Genomic DNA, 19,078 nt, shown 5'->3' with positions numbered 1-19,078 from the left:
TGTCAGGCAACCAGTGGGGACTCAATGGATTTCGTTGCCTTAGGGCAGAGCCAGGTTTACTTTTTTAAAAATAAAAAGAGAACAAGAAACAGCGTTGAAGGCTGGTCTCCGTTCATTCCTATGAAAGTTGTTCATTGGCACCTGAAGTCAAAAATGCTTGATTTCTGCGTTAGGAAATTATCTAGATCTTCTGCATCATGGGGCCCATCGAGCAAGTGCAACAGAGACTTTCTGCACCTGAGCGGCTAACTTCCACCAGCCGAACGGCTAACTTCCTGTCTGCTTACTTGAATGGGGATTCAAAAGGGACTTAAGAAATGTTATCGGACGAAATGGATCAAAGCCTAACCTTGAAACAAGTAATTTAGTGTGGGTTGTGATGCTCAAAAAATTGTTTCCACTGATTTACAGACATCTCTTTCACAATGATAGTATATGGGAAATCTCGTGATGGACCTGGATGTTGTAATGCCACTTTTGGCCACTATGTAAAATTGGCTTCTGAGTCTGGCGCTGTTCCTGAGGGCTTTGTTTTCCCCTGTTTACAGTCTATATTCTAAGCTAAGCTCACTGGCTGCTTACAGTATGTTCATATCTATCCTGCAGACCACACACTGGTATTGATGTTCTCATGTAACTGCTGGCAAGAAGGTGAAAAGTTTTATCCCAAAACGTCACACTAGTCCTTTTAAGACAAGACTGTTTTAACTATAAGAAGTATGGGTAGATGCCAGCCAGAGTTGGAAGGTACAAACTGTGAAAATTCTAGACATGGTCTGTGAAAATGTAAAAGGGTATGAGTCAAGACTTCTCATGAATGGAGATGATGCCAGCACTATCAAATATTAAACCTCTAATTCCACAGCCGACTGACGCTTTAAGGAGATAAAACTGCGGAGGCGATTAGGTTTCATTTCCTTTGTTGGCTAAATGCAGCACTAACGGCAGTGCATGACGACAGCAACATGAGCTGCGTCAGACTACAGTACAGTGAAGAGCCTGCGGGAGATAAAATTTCCACTCTTCTGGCAGTAAAGCTCATACGCCACCTTCCCTTGCTTCAATCTCATCCATGGCAGCCCCACTAATTAAAGATGACCTGGAATGACATTGCCGGCCATAGTTTAAGCATTTGTAAGGAATTCTTGGGCGAGTGCAACATTGAACTGGAGTTAAGATTGAGTTTGTAGGCATGATAAGAATCTGCTGATGAACCAGGATAGTCATGAGAATAACAGCCTCCCTGCTCCTGTGGTATCTCCTCTCAGCCATGAGTGGAGGGGGCGGTCCACCGAGGGCCTGGGACCTCTCACTCATCCCCCACTCATCCTCTCTGCTTGTGGGTGTTATCATCATGTGGACATCTCTTTACCTGTGAAATATTATCGCCTGGCTTGTCTCCACACAAGTGCTCTTTCAACAAGGCCTAATAGTTCTCTTGTTTCACTCATGGGTGCCATGGCTTGCCTGTTATTTATACTCCATGTCTGTCTGTCCTTCTGTCTGACTGTCTCTCTTTCTTTACGAATATGCATCTGTTACCCACCCGTCTCCCCACCTCCGTCCGACGCACAGCTATTGCTTCAGGAAGGGTCCAGCTCCCCCATTTACTGTCAGTGTAATAGTCTTTTGTAAAGCGGCTGGCAAGCAGCGCGCAGATGAGGAAACCCTAAACCGTTTATTAGAAGCACTTTGCACCCTTCAAGCAGAGTGGAGCCACTGTAAATAATGGCAATAGCAGACCAGCCTGGATCAAGCCAGCCTGATATCTCCACTCACTGTGGGATTTTGAGAGGAGTCACGCCTCTGCATGCATTGCAGGGCAGATGATTTCTAAATGACATTTTTGGCAACACTTTTCTTAATTGAATTTTGGTTGTTTTAAAGGACGATGCAGCGCGTATAGTACTCTAAGGAAAATTCTAGTTTATTACAACTTAGTAGGCGTAGTCGGCTTCTTAGTTTCGTACTCACCAATGTAACTGTTCAATGTATCCTCATACAACGGTGCGTATGGGCTCTCCCTGACTAAGAATTTTCCTAGTTTAATAATTTTAGGCCCAACTCTTTTTAATCTCTACATGCTTCCTCTGGGGGATGTCATCAGGAGGCACGGCATCAGCTTTCATAGTTATGCTGATGATACGCAACTGTACATCGCCGTGTCTCCTGATGACACAGGGCCAATTGATGCCCTTTTTAACTGCATTTTAGATATAAAGTCATGGATGGTAGCGAATTTCCTGCAGCTCAACCAGGACAAAACAGAAGTTTTAGTCATTGGTCCTGAAGGCCAGAGAGAGAAACTTTTACCAAAACTACAGGATTTTAAACCAACACAATCTACAAAAAATCTGGGTGTGATTTTTGACTCTGAGCTCTGTTTTATTCCACATATTAAAAACATAACAAAGGCAGGTTTCTACCACCTTAAGAATATAGCCAGAGTCCGCCCATTTCTCTCTCAGGCCAGCACGGAGGTGCTGATGCATGCTTTTATCTCCTGTAGGTTAGATTATTGTAATGCCCTGCTCTCTGGTCTTCCCAAAAAGAGTATCTCAAATCTACAATTATTACAGAATTCAGCTGAGTGCTGACGAGGACCAGAGGGCGGGAGCACATTACACCAGTTTTAAAATTGCTGCATTGGCTCCCCGTGCGCTTCAGGATCGATTTTAAGGTTCTTTTATTAGTTTTTAAATGTCTTAATGGTCTTGGGCCTTCTTATTTATCTGACCTGCTTTTACCATATCAACCCTCGCGGACCCTGAGGTCCTCCGGCACCAGCCTTTTAACCATACCACAAGTTAGGACTAAAACACACGGGGAGGCGGCATTTAATTATTATGGCCCCCGATTGTGGAACAGCCTGCCGGAGACCCTCAGAGCTGCAGAGACTGTTGATGTTTTTAAAAAGAGGCTCAAGACTCATCTTTTTAATCAGGCTTTGAACTGATCTCTTTATTTATCTATTTTAAATTCCTCTTATAACCGATTTATCCATCTATCTTTTGTTATTTTAGTTAGCCTATAGATTTTAGTTTTGATGCATTTTATGTCTCTGTTTTAGATCATTCTTACCTAGCTACTAACTCAGTTTTATGAGCTAAATAGCTTTTTGTTGGGTGGGAGGGTTTTCTCTTTTCTTTTTGTTTTCTGTTTGGATCTTTGTTGTTTTTAACCTCTGTGAGGCACTTTGTGTTACTGTTGTATGAAAAGTGCCATATAAATAAAGTTGATTTGATTTTTGATTTAGTCCACCAATAATCGTCATTTAGGGCCATTAGTCGACTAGTCGCCCGCATATTTACGACATTAATTTAATTATTTAATTACATATTTTGGGCGGGGCAACACAATGGTTTGAGTTGAAGGTGTGAGAAAGAATAGTATCAGTAACATTGTTAACACTGTGCTACATTACAGAGAAATACAAAACTGTACTAATGAACCTTCATTAATATAGGCCTATATTTTATCTACCTTTATCTATCTATTTTATCTCACACACTGAGCGAGCCGCCTGTTAATGACGCTGTGGGCTAATGGGCATGTAGCTACTTCCATGTTTCAGATGATACGTCATGTTTGTAGTCGACCAATGAAGATGAGTTTACATATCACCTTGGGTTCGTGCTTCACCTTCTCAAAATGATCCCACACTTTGGATTTCCTGCCCCACATGTTATTAAGCACAGTGCATGAAAACGGCCTGGATTGTTAAGAGCATGGCATAATTAACACAACAAAATCTAAAGGGGCAAGAAAAAAATCTTAGTCAGATAATATGAACCACTGTATTTGGATGTAGTAATAGCTCCTCACTTCAAAAACTGTGCACATAAAAACTGTGGTGAGCACTGTAAGTCAAAGTTAAACCAGGAAGTCGGTGTGTAAACTCTGACGGGTATTTGAGAAATGATTAAACCAAATATGCTTGGATTTGATTCTCACCAGTTAACTTGGTGAGTGCAGTGTCGACCAAAACAACACGCAATGCTCTACAAGTGCCGATTTTTGACAACTCTTTTCAAAACATGCAAACATTCTCCAAAGTAAATGTTTATTTCAAGTGTATCCACATTAATCTGGACGTACTAATCCACACATTAAATGTTTAGTAACATTTATTACGAGCTGAAATTAGCGCTCACAAACACAATCTGTCACAGCATGAAGATTAAGGGACTCAGTACATAACAACTTTAACTTTAAGCACATAATTGTCTCAATCTGAGAAATACAAGTCTGGAGGGAGAGTATTTTATGAAAAGTCAGGATATTATTACAGCCCAGCTGGGGCCACTAGAGATGCTGAGAGTCACCTGCCTGTGGCCTCCCAGGTACTTTACAGCACTTAGCCTGTAGGGCTGAGGTAACAGCAATGACATCATTGTCTCCAGAAATGCTGGGGAGGTACGGTGCCACACAGTTGCCAGACCTCATAGCCTGCATGAGTAGGAAATTACTTCATCCTCTCAGTTTTCGCACAGAGCCTGTTTACCAGTTTTACCCATGGGAGGTGGTCAGCGTGGGTGCTGGCACATTCAAGACATTTAACATAAGTAAAAAACACCTCTAAGGGATTTTTGTGAGCTCTCCCAGATCTCTACACCTGTATTTTTGTTACGACACCTGGTTGCTATAGGAACTGTGAATGTGCTGTACATTAGGGAAATCCTTTGTATAAACAGGGTTTACACATGATTTACAGTGAAGATTAAAACAACCCCACTGGTGTTACTTGTATAGTTCACATACTGTATGTTGGATATTCAGACGCATTGAAATTAATTTTAATTATTCTCAGGCTTTTATTTTATTTTTCAAAATTCTTAGCTTGTTTCCAACGTATACATTTATACTGGAGTTATGAGAGGTTAAAATGTGTTTGACTGAGACTGAAATCAAAAGTCCTTTACTGTGTGACTACCTTAGGTTCACTCCTGTTGGCTTTGGCAGAGCATAAACAGCAAACGATCCATGTCTTCTTTCCAATGTCTTGTGATTTCTACAGTCCAAATCACCAACCATAACATTTTCAGTATTTCTCTTTATTCCAGCAGGACTCATATGCACTGTAAATTACCCTTATGTGCACTCACACACATGTATACATTGAAACTAATAGCAAGCTCCTCAGCTGAAGCATAATTATTTTTTGGTTCAGTGCATAGTGCGAATAATTGTCTCCGATTCAACAGAAAGATATTAAATATCCTCTGGTGTGTCTGAATGAATGCTGCTCAACATATAAAGCAGTGAGACACCACGGCTCTGTTTCTGTATCTAGAGAATTAAAATTGCTTGATATGAAACACATGGTTATGCTACATTAGCCTCTATCAATACATAACTCAATATTTACCCAACAGACATCCAATCTGAGCGACTACTGACAAATACTGTGTGTACCTGTGATATAAAATGTCATATAAAAAGCAATCATTTTCCTCTTTTCCTTTTTTGGATTATTATCCTTTTAGAATATTAATGCAAATTAGTTTTCAACAAATCTCATGGTCAAGGAATTTACAGAATATCTCAAATAATGATGTTATAATTTAAATTTTTAGTAATTTTAAATAAAGACTATTACATAGGATGAAAATAAATATCTAATTAAATATGAAAATAATACAAAATTGTATAATAATATACATAATTGAATTATAATTAGTCCCTTTACCACAACAGTGAAAAAATTAATATTTTTTATGATGATAATAATACAACATTTACATTTTATACTGTAAATTATTGCTACTGTAGTATCAACTGAATGATGTTCAGCAGTGATCAGTGGTATTCAGTGAGAGTCTGATATATGTAAACTGACCTTTTTAATTATGTTTATTATAAGAGGAACATGGCCAATTTTTAACGTAACTGCAATTAAGATAATTGTTTACAGAATCACAATTTTTGGACGTAATAAAAAGGTAAGTCCACAAGCCATATTCCATTAAAATTTTATTTAATTTCAAATTAAAGTCCTTATTTATTGTCTTTATTATAATAAATGACAACTGACTTACCTGTCCCCTTAGTCCCTTCCCTCTATAAAATATAATAGAATAAAAAAGTATCACACATGCTTTAAAATCAGGCGTAGCCACTTCCTCTCCGGACCGTTTGTCTTCCTACGCATTTGTTGGTAGAAAGGAGCTTGTGTTGGTTTTCGCGGCCTGAGTGTGCAGATCAGGCTGCTTGTTTATCTGGTTTGGGGCTGCCTATGGACTTTTTGCTCGGGCAGCTTGGTTGTTTTCTGGCCTGTGGGTAGGCTTTAGGAGCTTGAGACCCAGGGTGGTCTTACAGGCCTACAGCAATATAGCCTTTGATTTACTCACCACCCAGCGCCCGCCTGACAAAGCATTTGAGTTACTTTGTACATTTTCCGTTGATAAACTAAAATTCCATCAGATTTTCTTTGGCCACGAGCCCAGCGACTGATACTGACCCCATGCAACTGCGTTGTGTGCTTGGATGAGGATCATGGAAGTGAGGATGCGTTGCTTTGACTTTTTATGATTTCATCAGGCCTCTGGACTTTCTCTCACGATGGGTACCGGGAATAGTTGATGTGTGGCCGAGATGGCTTTTTAATCTTCTTGTGTATGATTTAATTCCTTCTGAAATATTTTAATTTTCATCTGCTGCAAAAAGAGCTTGTTTGGGTTCATTTCATCAAGAAAATAATCACAGTGTAACAGATAAGTCGTTTGGAAGAGTATCTGAAATCGGCAGGATCTGAAGGGCTCTGAGTCACTATAGTCACAAGTTATAGACAAATAAAGTCTTACACAGAACAGCTCATAAACACACACACTCCAACACACACACTTCCATCCTTCACAAGTGCACATACAGTACACGCCCACTTTTAACCACCCAGTGGGAATGTGTTTTTCTAGATCATTTGAAGCCGAAATATTTGAGCTGCATGAGTCCTCTTATGAAGTTCTGCCAAGAGGGAGTGCAGAACTGCTGAGACCCTCAGACAACAACTCCAAAATTCCCAGAATTCAGCAGGGCCAAAAACACCCACTTTTGTTCCAGATAGTAATGCTGCACAGGAAACAAAAAACTGGTCAGACAAATAGAGGGTTTACGTCACGGTGTGTCTGGCAGGGAGTAAACAACTGTTCTTCATGTTCTTAGAATTTGCTTGTATTTGTTTTCCCTTTCTCTTTTTGTTCTCAACTTATTTTGGTGATATCCTATATTTTTTTGCTTGATACACCTTATTCCTTTGTGCCATGGACGCCCATTGTTATCCAAAAACTATTTGAAGTGCGTCAAAGAGCCACTCTGTTGCACTGGGTGACATGTTTCTTTATCATGATGAACAAGGGCCCAATCTGTTAATCCCACAACCGTTTTTTTCCCATCCTTCCCCAAGGCTTTGTTGTTCCCAACTCTTTAGAAATTTAAAGGTTTGTAGTTTTTTTGTAGATGTTAATCCCTCTATCATCAAGTGTGTTTTAAGATTAAATTCTGAAGAAGCTGTGTTATTTTCTGTTTCATTATAAATGCTTTGCCAAACAATATTAAAATGTCACTCATCAGTGATTTGCTGCTACTCAAATCCCCTAAAATTACTGTTTGCTTTTTGATTGTATATTTATCATTGTAGATCGTTATCTATCTTTGGACTTTACCCCAAAATGAGGCAACAACGGTACAATACCACATTAGATACCGCATTTATTCAAGGCTCCAAGTAGATACATCTTGGGTAGTGTTATAGATAATATTAAATACATCTTTCCATGGACTTACTTATTTAATTACATAAATAGATTCTTCCCACTTATTTAAGGAATTAGATATTGGCACATCAACGTTTTTTGTCATTTGATGGGATTTGTTGACCATAATGAAACTGCTGAATATCACCAGCCTTTAAAAAGCATTTACAATACGAACAGCACAGTGTTTATGTGGCTGTTTGGCTGCAACCAACCACAAAGGATGAGGTCAGTCACCTACGTGAAAGCATGTAAAGCCATCTAATACTGGGTCAGATTGCTTAGAGATTGGGGATGGCAAAGGGATGGTTCAGATTTTTTTTTTTCCAACTAGGGTTGTTTGTATGAGCTACTTATCTATAGTCAGTGTATGACACACAGGAGATGTTAGTCAGACAGGAGTACCAGCACAGAAGCTAAGCAATGTACTACTGAGGATTGGGGTTAGCAGAAAAATATAACTTAGAAAATATTTTCACTGCATGGTTTATCCATGAACTACTAAAGGATTTTTAACCACAGTCAGAGTGCCTCAAATGCATTTGTGGACTGCCCGCCTGTACTATGGACTTTTACACTGAGAGAGCTGGCCAGTCGTTATTTTTTATCTTTAAGTGACTCTTTGCCCCATCCCTGAGGAGCACCTGATTCTTTTTACAACTAACTACACAGAGCCTTAACCCAGTGCTCTTTCCTTTAGCAGTAATCTTTTTTTCGGCCCATTCGGTCTCCCTCTGCAAAAGTTAACATCATTAAACAGTCGCTGTTGTGCTCCAAAACTACATGGTTAGGTTTAGGTAACAAAACTCTGTGTTTAGCTTTCAGAAAAACATAATGGTTTGGCATTAAATAAGTACTTTTGTCACTAACGTAACAAGATGTATGCCACGTGACAAACATCACATACAATACATCACATACATCACTAGCGTAGCATGCTATACCTGCATTACTAGACTACACTGGCTGCGAGATGCAAACACTGATCTCCTGGGTGAAAGTAGTGGGTCTGTTTGACCCATCCACCAACCCTCCCACCCAGTAACCCACCCAATAGGGGCTTCTTCGATGTATGTACAATATTACACGGACTTTGACGGCTTTAGTGGTACTTCCTCCTCTGCTTCTGTAATAGATACAGTTGGCAAAGACGGGAACGCCCACAAACGTCACATCCAGTTAGAGCCGAGGGGGAAAACAAACCGGTCTCTGCCATTAGCCACAATGCCGAAGAGTTTTCTGTGTGCCCTTTTGCACCGCAAATAAACAAAAAAAATCACCAATTAAAGTTTGACATTTTACCAAATAATAAAACGGAACCACAAAGGAGGATAAAATGGCTTCAAGCTATCAGAAGACAGGACGAGTTTGGCAGATTATGGGACCCAACAACAAAACGTGTGTGTCTGCAGTCAGCACTTCATTTCAGGTAAGTTTAATGTAATGTTAACCATTTCCAAACAATTGTAGACTATGTCGGGGTATCAGGAATATTAGATTAATTGTTTAAACGCTAGTGAGCTTTGTACTACATTTGTTATTTGTGTAGATTTCCTCGCAACACGTACGAAAGTACACATTCAGTGCCCAAGTAGAAGTACAGATACTTGTGTACAAAAGTCTGGTAAAAGTAGAAGTACTGATTAAAGGTCTTTACTGAGTACGGTATATATATGTGTATAAAAAAAAGTGCTGGCTCTGAAATGTACTCCAAGCATAAAATAAAATATAGCCCTCTGAAGGACATTTCTATTGCCTGTTTCTGTGCAAAGCTAAAAGCTCTCTTCTGATAGCTTGAAGCCATTTTATCCTCCTTTGTGGTTCAGTTTTAGTATTTGGTAAAATGTAAAACTTTAATTAGTGATTCTTTTTTTTATTTGCGGTGCAAAAGGGCACACAGCAACTCTTGGGCATTGTGGCTAATGGCAGAGACCGGTTTGTTTTCCCCCTCGGCTCTAACCGGATGTGACGTTTGTGGGCGTTCCCGTCATTGCCAACTGTATCTATACTTACTATGGCCACTACAGGGTGTCGCCTCACAATAAACATAGGTATGGGTTGTAATGGGGTGCTTGCATAGTTGACCTATGAGGTTGCATTTTGGTAAGCGGGGTTGTCATTAAGGTAACCTCTTGGCATGTCATCATCGCTGTCGCAAGTACTCATTTATTTATTGTCTCATATTTGTTGTCTGAATGTCTGACCCACACCGTCACGGTAATGCGGTGAAAGTATTCTCAATGTAGTGTACTCTTAAACTGATATTGATTTTTTTAGGCGGGGCTTTTTTAGGTGGCTAAAATACATTTTGCTGCTGCCCCTGTCCACAGTACTACATTGCTGAGCTTTTCAGTGGACACTCCTGCCTGCTTCTCCAAACTGGGGGTGTTCCAGCCACATAAATACTGAATGTAATACATTGACTCTGGATAAGTATCTCACATGATTCCACTTAAAAAAAATTCTTCAAAGTAGAAGACCTGCACTTTTTCAGTGGCTAATAGAGGGAATTTGAAAAGCTGAAATGTAATATTAAGAATCGCCATATAGTGTTGTAGTTATAGAGCAACTAAATCCCAGCAAAACTCCCCGTTTGTTTTTGTTAGTTTTAGCATCTCTGTCTCGTAGGTTTCATGGTAAATAAAAACCTGTGTCTGTTTTTATGGCGGATGGTCGTAGTGGTCAGCGTTATGGCTGTTGGTTTGGATCTTCGTCTGGCCAAGCACCATTTCATTTCATCTTTCCTCAGTCTCTCATAGCAGACTTGACAGCGACCCAATGAGCTCCCCAGATATAACAAATAGCCTGAGCAATACCTACAAACCAGACCTGTTTCTTAGTGACCAAGTATAAAAACAATGCAGATTTTTATTCCTGTAATGGAAATTCCACACCAATATTTGATATTTACAATCAATAAATGCACAGTATGCTGCCGTTTGCCATATACAAGAGATGAATGCACCTTTGTTCAGAATGACAGCTTGGGAATTCCTAAACTGTGACTGCCTCAGTAGTTTAGAGTATCGTTTTTGCCGCTTGTTCCCTTCTGTGCAATTACAGTGCTTAAAGTGATTGAAAAACACTGGTGTAATGTCTCCTGTTTCAGGGCTGCCTTCATGCTGGACAGTAAATCTGTCTTGGCCGTTGGTCCATTTAACCAGATAAGGAGTTATTCCAGGCCTCACACAAGTCTGATGTCAGAGCCACTAATGACTTTGCTGGCTTTGGGTGTTTTTACATCGACATATCACAGGAAATAAACTGTTAAATGAGCCTGCAAAGCACTGATATTTATAGGTTGGTATAGGCTGAAAATATTGTGTTCATATAGCTTGGACACATGTGACCCTTGATTGTGCGCAAGGTGTAAAACCGCTAAACCATATATCTTCAAATATGAGACTGACTTTTTCCTGGAAGTGATCCCTTCACAGTATTTCACTTAGGATGACCCCTTGAAAGTATATGTATGTTATGGAATAATTCAATAGCTCAGGTTTTAAAGCAAATGACAAATGGTGAGTTATTTTTATCAAAGTTGTACACCTCTTCTTGACTGCTGAAATCATCAGGTTTATTGAAGTTTCCAGGTCAAAGATCACGTCAAGTGTCAATTCTATGTCTTTACACTAGATTCATATTGGTTCCCTGAGCCAAGATGCCTCTTTTTCCATTTATCCTCCAGTCAGGAGAGGGGAGAGGCTGAACAGTGAAACAGTCCTGTGTGAAACCTGAGCTACGTTTAAGCTGTCGCGCAATAAACCCCGGGCTGTAAAGTGAAAGCCTCCCATGTTGATGGGCAGTTAAAACACGTGGGGTCCCAAATCTTTACTGTCAAAGTGGCTTTGGTTCTAAACCAGCACCCGGATTACAGGAAAGGAGGACAGACCAAATCCATTCGCTGTAGTTGCAGTTGTTTTCATGATTGCTTCTGTTCGTCATTGTAAAATATGATGATTATTTTCCAGGCCTTTTCCGCCATTATTGTTCAGACGGTTTGAGCAAAAGCATCAAGTGATAGCATTCAGTTGTCATCTGGAAGTAAGCCATAGGAGTGTTTGAGGTTGAAATAGGCCTTGTCATTGTTTTTTTTCCAAGGCGGCCTCCCTCACTGAAAAGTGCTTCTCTCAGCACCGGCCTGTCTGGCTGCACTTCCTGTCCCTCGGCTCTCCCATTCACGTTGTTATTAGGCCCACCAAATGGCCCTGGTTCACCGGTGGTCTCCCCTAATAACTGCCACTGATGGACGGGTCTCGCTGCTTGTGGCCTTGGGCTTCACTAGACATCCAGCAAGCAGGCCAAGCGCACTTCACTGTAACATACACAAGAAAATGCTTAACCGCTGTAACATGAGCACAGAATGAAAAAGATTGTAATGACTTAAAACACATCTAATTAAGAGAAAATATTGTAGGGCCACCAGTTGCTTTGGGATACTGGCGTTGGTTTCCTTAACTGCGCTGTTGAGGGACGTCGGGCAAGAAAGGGTAATCTGATCTGCAGAGTTAATCTGGATAAGTAAAGACATGTTTACACCACAAATGAGGTCTGAATATTCTCCAGTGCACTCTGCTGAATTAGAGTTCCAGTGGTATAATGAGTTGTATATGCTTTTTAAATGTGATTTACACGATTCCTCAAGCATGTAAAAATGACCTAAACAGAAATATGAGCTCGGTAATTTTGAGGGGAACAGACCAACTATTTGTGTAGCCTGTTCCAAACGAACACCAGATATTTTGAGCGTGCTAATGACAATAGTGATGACAGTGCGGATAATCATAATGATGGTAGGCATGATGATGCTGATGATGATGAAGATAGTGGTGATGACATTGAAAGTAAAGATAATGTTCTGTGTAAATAAAATGTTACAATTCTTTCCGCTCGAGTGAGAAAAAAAAGATTATCCCCATTTAACTGTTTATACGCAGTTTATAATAACAAGGGCGGATTTGCTACTTGAAATAACACCAGTTTTTAAAACATTGGTTCTTCTATTTCACACAACAGACAACAGCAGGCTTGTCATTTGTACAAACGACTGTGGATTTGGTCAGCAGAAATTATGACTTCAGCAAAGCTAGTTAGTGTAAGCTAGAGCAAACGCAACAACATCAAAAACTCTTCAATATGCACATGATGGTTACATAAATGCAGGGTTGCCAAATTTAGGTACTTGGCTGGAGTGAGATTTTGATGCCATGGACTTAAACTCGGCAAATTAAGTAAATGTCAAAATTCCTTTCTTTGTATGTACCGTATGTATAAAACAACACCGTGTGTGTTGTAATAGGCCTGCCAGCTTGTCAGTCTAAGAATTGACAGACCTGTCAGCCAATAAGACATGAGGATTTGCCGACTGCTGATTAGAGAGCTGAGTCAGAAGGCAAAGCTTTCGATTTACTGTCCATCTATGTCCCAACTCTCACCTATGGTCATGAGCTCTGGGTAGTGACTGAAAAAATTAGTTTGTGGACGGCCTTAGAGATAGGGTGAGGAGCTTGGACATCCAGAGGGAGCTCGGAGTAGAGCCGCTGCTCCTCCGCGTCAGAAGGGGTCAGTTGAGGTGGTTCGAGCATCTGATCAGGATGCGTCCTGGATGACTCCAGTTAGAAGTGTTCGGTCCAACTGGTGGAAGGCCCCGGAGCAGACCCAGGACATGCTGGAGGGATTATATATCTCGTCTGGCCCGGGAACACCACAGCGTTTCCCAGGAGGAGCTGGAAAATATTGCTAGGGAGAGGGACGTGGATGGATGTTCAAAGTGTAGAATCCTTCAACAACACCTATAAACCAACATGTTGCTGAATGTTGTGGCATGATAATTGATATAACAGCTAAGGCCAGCTACATGCCCCAGGTCAAAAGGTCATCATCCTCACCAGCTGATGGACCATTTAGTAGATATGGAGATAAAAGAGCATTGTTCGGTAAATTTATGCTTAAATATTTTTTGCGGTACGCTATTTTTTTTTTGTAACAAGAAAAAGGATGGGTGTATTTGGCAAACAGGCCTATAAAACTAACTCAGGTAATGTAACTGGGGTGAAGCTGGGTGTAAACTTCCTCAAATCCAATACCAAGCAAATAAAAGAGACACCAATATTAAGTATAACTGAGGTAACTGAGGGCTAGGTGAGTACTGTGAGACTAGTGAGTAAGTTACTTAGCCGGAAATGCTAATATTTGCAGTTTACATGGTTTTGAAGAGAGTTTAAAAAAAACAGAAACTATCCTCCAAACTCTTTATATACGGAGTATCCAAAGCTTGACATGCCTGCCTAAAAGTTAAGCTATGATTGGACAATTGTGCCTAGGGGGGAGGGGTTTAACAAATGGTCATCGTCATGATTGATGGACTAATGAATATAACTTTGTGAGTCCAAGCAGTCTCACAATATTTGCTCCAACACTGCAAGGGTGTCATGATACATTTTATTGAGTGTCTTTAAAATGAATACCTAACATTTTCCCAAAGGATCTGTTAAGTCTCAGTTTGCTGCTGGCCCTCAGAGCTGCGTCTGCCTTTAATGGCACAAATCCCCTCAATCTAAATAAGGATTTTTGAGCTACAGATTAAAACAAAACAAAAAAAGCTCCCTCTTTTTTTGGCTTTTTCTATTTATAAAGGCACATTCTTTGGGGGTGGCAGGCTGAATTCCCCATTTCCCATGGGTGCACTGAAAGTGGTCGTCTCTTGCACATGTGAGGGGAAGGGGGGATAGATAGGGAGGAAGATATGAGTCTGCGGTATTCAAAAGCCCCAGCCTCGACCAACAGTTCAGGCTCATTCCGCTCTTGGCAAGAGCTAAAAATCTGTGACTCTGTTTCCCCTCTGGCAACCATGAAGTGCTGGCGGGAAGATTTGGGACAACATGAACCCTGCTGGCTTCTAGACCAAACTCATAATGCAGCAATTCAGGTTGTGGCCACTGGGTTGTAGTTTCTTCTTTCGTTTGTGACCTCCTCAGATTCTGACATTGAAGCCTATTTCCTTAACCAGTCAGACTTAATCGCTTTATTGTAGCGCTGCTGCAGAGACTGAGAGATGTTGGCAGTAACGTGTCTGGTCTCTCCAGTGAGAGTATTTCCTGTTTCCCATGAATCTTTAGTTCACTCTCCAACCAGCCTCTGGCCTGCTGATTTAAATCCTGTAGAGGCTTTAACGCATTAAAACAGCTTTCTTAAAAACGTAGCAGAGTCTGTTTTTCACCTAAGAAATGTACTTTATTTTTTTAAACATGTTACAACATCATCTTAAAAAGTTGTTGTCTAATTTGAGTATGATAATAAACTTTATTTCTAAAACACCTCGGAGATTGAAATAAAAATGGAATTGTTTTGTTCATCTTAGTAAGAAACACAATATCAGTCATGGCTGGGCTGACAGCGATGCTCTGGGTCAACAGTGAAGGGAGCTCTGCTGCTGTTCAAAATCCTAATTTTGAAGATTTGTTTAAGATTTAAGATTGTTTTGTCTGTTTAAGATTAATTCATTCTTTTACTAAACAAATCTATGGCACCTTTCAAAACTAAGTTACAAAGTCCTTTTCATCACTACAATTAAATATAGCATACATTTGTATTCTATTTGTCAGGAGTATAGGCAGACCTTAAAATGGATTACATTGAGTGGTTGCTGCTACGTTTTTACCAGTTCCTGATTACGGTGATCTGTTGTACATGAATGCATCTGCACATGTCACTGGTATTTGTTCATTTATAAAGCCATACTGGATAAACTACTTTTGTACATTCTGATTGAACAGAGACCTGACTGTAGCTACAGTCTGGGATCTCAAGACTTAGTTTTGTTGTCTGTTCTTAGTGCACAGACTGAGGTGGGAAAGAAAGCTTTTATGCACTTTGCTCCTCTCACTTGGAAAAACCTTCAAAAAGAAACTATGTGAATTGGTCTCTGCCTGATTTTAAAGCTCTCGTAAGTACAAGGATGAATGAATCAGTTGGATCTGGTCATTGTGCGTAGGTGTTTAAATATTTCTACATGTTACTGTGTATCTTTTATGTTTTTTATTGCGTTGTTGTTTGGCTGTAACTTTTTTGTATGCTGCTGTCTTAGCCAGGTCTCCCTTGTAAAAGAGATTGTTGATTTCAGCAGGACTTACCTGTTTAAATATGGGTTAAATAAATCAGTAAAAATATACATAACACAAATCATAATACTGTATCAATAGAGGATATTTCTACTGATCCACACTGCATACTGAGCAAACCTATGTGAGGTTCCAACCCTAGTTTAACCATTGATGCACATACAATATGGTTCGTATTGTTTATAAGACAATTTTAAAATATTGCAATATTTTATTCACACAAGACCTCAAAATGGTAAACTGCTGTTCCTTTTACAGAAAAAGCTGCATGTGTGAAAGCACATCGTGGCAGACTTCTGGTAAGAATCTTCTTCAACGTACAGATATAAAAAGACTCCAGCCTCTTATCATAATGACAGGTTAATGGCAAATATTGGTCCATAGAGTTCTCTGCTACTTTGTGACTGAGGCAAAGTGAACACAAATCCTGAAATGAGCAAGAGGAGGGGTGAGGGTGGCAGCCCTGTAACAACAATGATGTGTCGTCACGCCTCAAAGCTTTTTGGTATTTGTCGTCTAGACGATAGTACTAAAAAGGGCAATTACTCACAGCAGACTGCTGGGTTTAGAGCCAGTGGCGCCCCCAGAATTTTTTCGTAGGGGTGGCTGGATGGTGTCATTGGAATTGTTAGGGTGGCACACCAAAACCAAAAACCATGACTGAACTTCAGGAATTTGTTTAAATGTTGTTGAAGTAGGCCAGTTGAAAACTATGGAGAATTAATTTCTATACTTCACAGTTAATGCTGATTATCTGATGTACACAGAGTAACATTGGCACAGTTAACATTTTGAGTTTCACAGTTTTCTTTTTTCAATGTATCTTCAACGCATTCTCACTCAGACCTCGTCACATATAAACGTTTGGTCATCGACTTTTCACATCCACACACGTCATGCAAGGTACGCTGGGTGGACACCAAGTTCTGCCTGTTACATGTATTTTCTTTTTTCAAAATACACTTCGTTTTCACAGGATATTTACTTTTTACGTGCAGTCATTTTCAAAAGAAGCACACCATGTTGCGACAACACAACACCACTAACTGATGTTTTTTCTTTTAACAAAAAAACACATGGTTGGGTTTAGAAAAAAGGAACAGGGTTTGGCTTTATAATCTTAGGAAAGGAAAGGAAATGCCAACCTCCTGGGTGAAAATCAGTAGTTGCTGGAACATCCACCACCCCTTGCACCCACCCTACTCAGACTTTCACCACCTAAACTTTTGTTCGTGTCCCGTCGCATTTCCCACAACACCACCAGGCACCATTTAAATATAGCAACGACCAGCCACATATCATGCTGATGTTAAAGTTTGTTTTTTTTGTCTGTGTCTGACACCCCAAGTCACTGCCCAAGTGTTGGATTTCGACGACTTCAGAGTGACACCAAGTTGGTATCTGTATATACAAGTTAGGCGATTCATTGTTCTTATAATAGGCTGGTTGTCCTTTTTCTTAAAAAGATAAATATGCAGCTTTAATTTGAAGGAGTACATTGATTGTAAGGAACAAGATATGTATTTAGAAAAAGTTTAGGGTGGACACTTGGGTACCCATAGAACCAATTTTCATACTACTACTTTCACGCTAGCTTTAAAAATGAGCCCATCACATCACTTAATGTCAGCCTCCAATTATTTTTGCCAGGGGGCAGGCAGTAAAGGGGCTGGCAGTTGAATCTGGAGGGCCATGCCCACCTTGGCCCCCTTTGTGCAGCGCTACTGTTTAGAGCCAAAGTTGAGATTCAGTAATTCAATAATATTATTCTTTCAAATGAAGGATTTTTAGAAGTCGGCACTATAATTTCAACACACTTTCTGTCTTAAAAGTGGTACTAGCTACCTGTTGTCCTTTTTCAGCAAACATACATTAAATCATTTAATCTTGTCCACAGATGTATCAAGAAAAAAAAAAAAAAGATTATTGTGTTTTTACCGCCCACTGATTATGAAAATCTGTGTTTTAAAACTTGGACATTTTTTTAAGAAAAGCTTGAACATAAATACGAGTAAAACCACCTTGAATGAGTGTTATGTGCACAATAAGAAAAAATGATTTGTTTTCCCTAGTTATTTTTTCTTGTATATACATTTTTTTTTTTTACAAGGAGCTGTCTATTGGTGTAAAATTGACTGTCATAAAATTCCTTATCAGAGGGAAGCATGTTGAGAGCACATGACGACAGAGGCTCATAAAAACTCTGCCACACTTGGCATTTTTTACTCAACACATGAGGATGCGACAAGAATTACGGAGTCAGCGAAATAACCTCGTGCACACGAACACAGACACACACACACACACACACACACACACACAGTGATCACATTCCGCAACACTGTGGGCCATTTGTGGCTACTTGATGCATGTGTTAGATAATAAAAAGAACATCCTTTTTTACATACTCCTCCTGCTGTCCCAGCGAAGAGACCTGGGGGAGGTGAGAAGGGGGAAGGGATATGCTTTCCTGTGTTTTGGTGAGTTCAGATGACTGTCATGATTAAGTCAAATGAGCAGAGGAGGATTTACAGTCCCCCTGTGTTGGGAGATAAGGCGATAGGAGGCACTCTGACTGACAGCACATGCCTGGGAGGGAACATAACCCACCTGATGGTGATAATCTCTCCCTCTTCCTTCATCACATTCATCATCCCTTGCTTTCTCGTTCTGGACCACTTGACTGCTTACCAACAGTAGAAAGAGCCTCCGGTGATATGCAAAGCCTGCCTTTAAAACAAAACATCACAAAGCCACCACCTCCCCTGTCTTCACTCCCGGCCTATCAGTCTCACCTTTCTCAGTCACTCTCAACCTCAGTGTCCCTTTCCAGTGTAACAGTGCTGTTTCTGTGTACACCCCCCCAATTCCCTTAAACACACCCCCTCTACTCTCCCCTTTCCTGAGTCTGAAATAAATCAATGCTGGTTGGAGCTCAGTTGTAATAAATCAGGCCCTGTCCTGGACTGGAGCCTGCCCAGTCAGCCTGTCACTGCCTGGCCTTCACTCAGGATTAATTAAAGGCCTGATATAAAGCCCAGATGTGCTGGAGCAAGGGAGCCCTGAACCCCTTAGAGCAGCTTCAGGCTCTCTCACACACACACACACACACACACACACATGCACACATGCATGCAATGTGTATGTGCACACACATGGTAACCAAAAGGAGCATGCATGCACCTTCCAAGACACACTGACAGTTGT

Source organism: Epinephelus fuscoguttatus, linkage group LG15, assembly GCF_011397635.1.
Source record: "Epinephelus fuscoguttatus linkage group LG15, E.fuscoguttatus.final_Chr_v1".
Taxonomy (NCBI): domain Eukaryota; kingdom Metazoa; phylum Chordata; class Actinopteri; order Perciformes; family Serranidae; genus Epinephelus; species Epinephelus fuscoguttatus.
The sequence above is the reverse complement of the archived record's forward strand: the minus strand, read 5'-3'. Positions refer to the sequence as shown.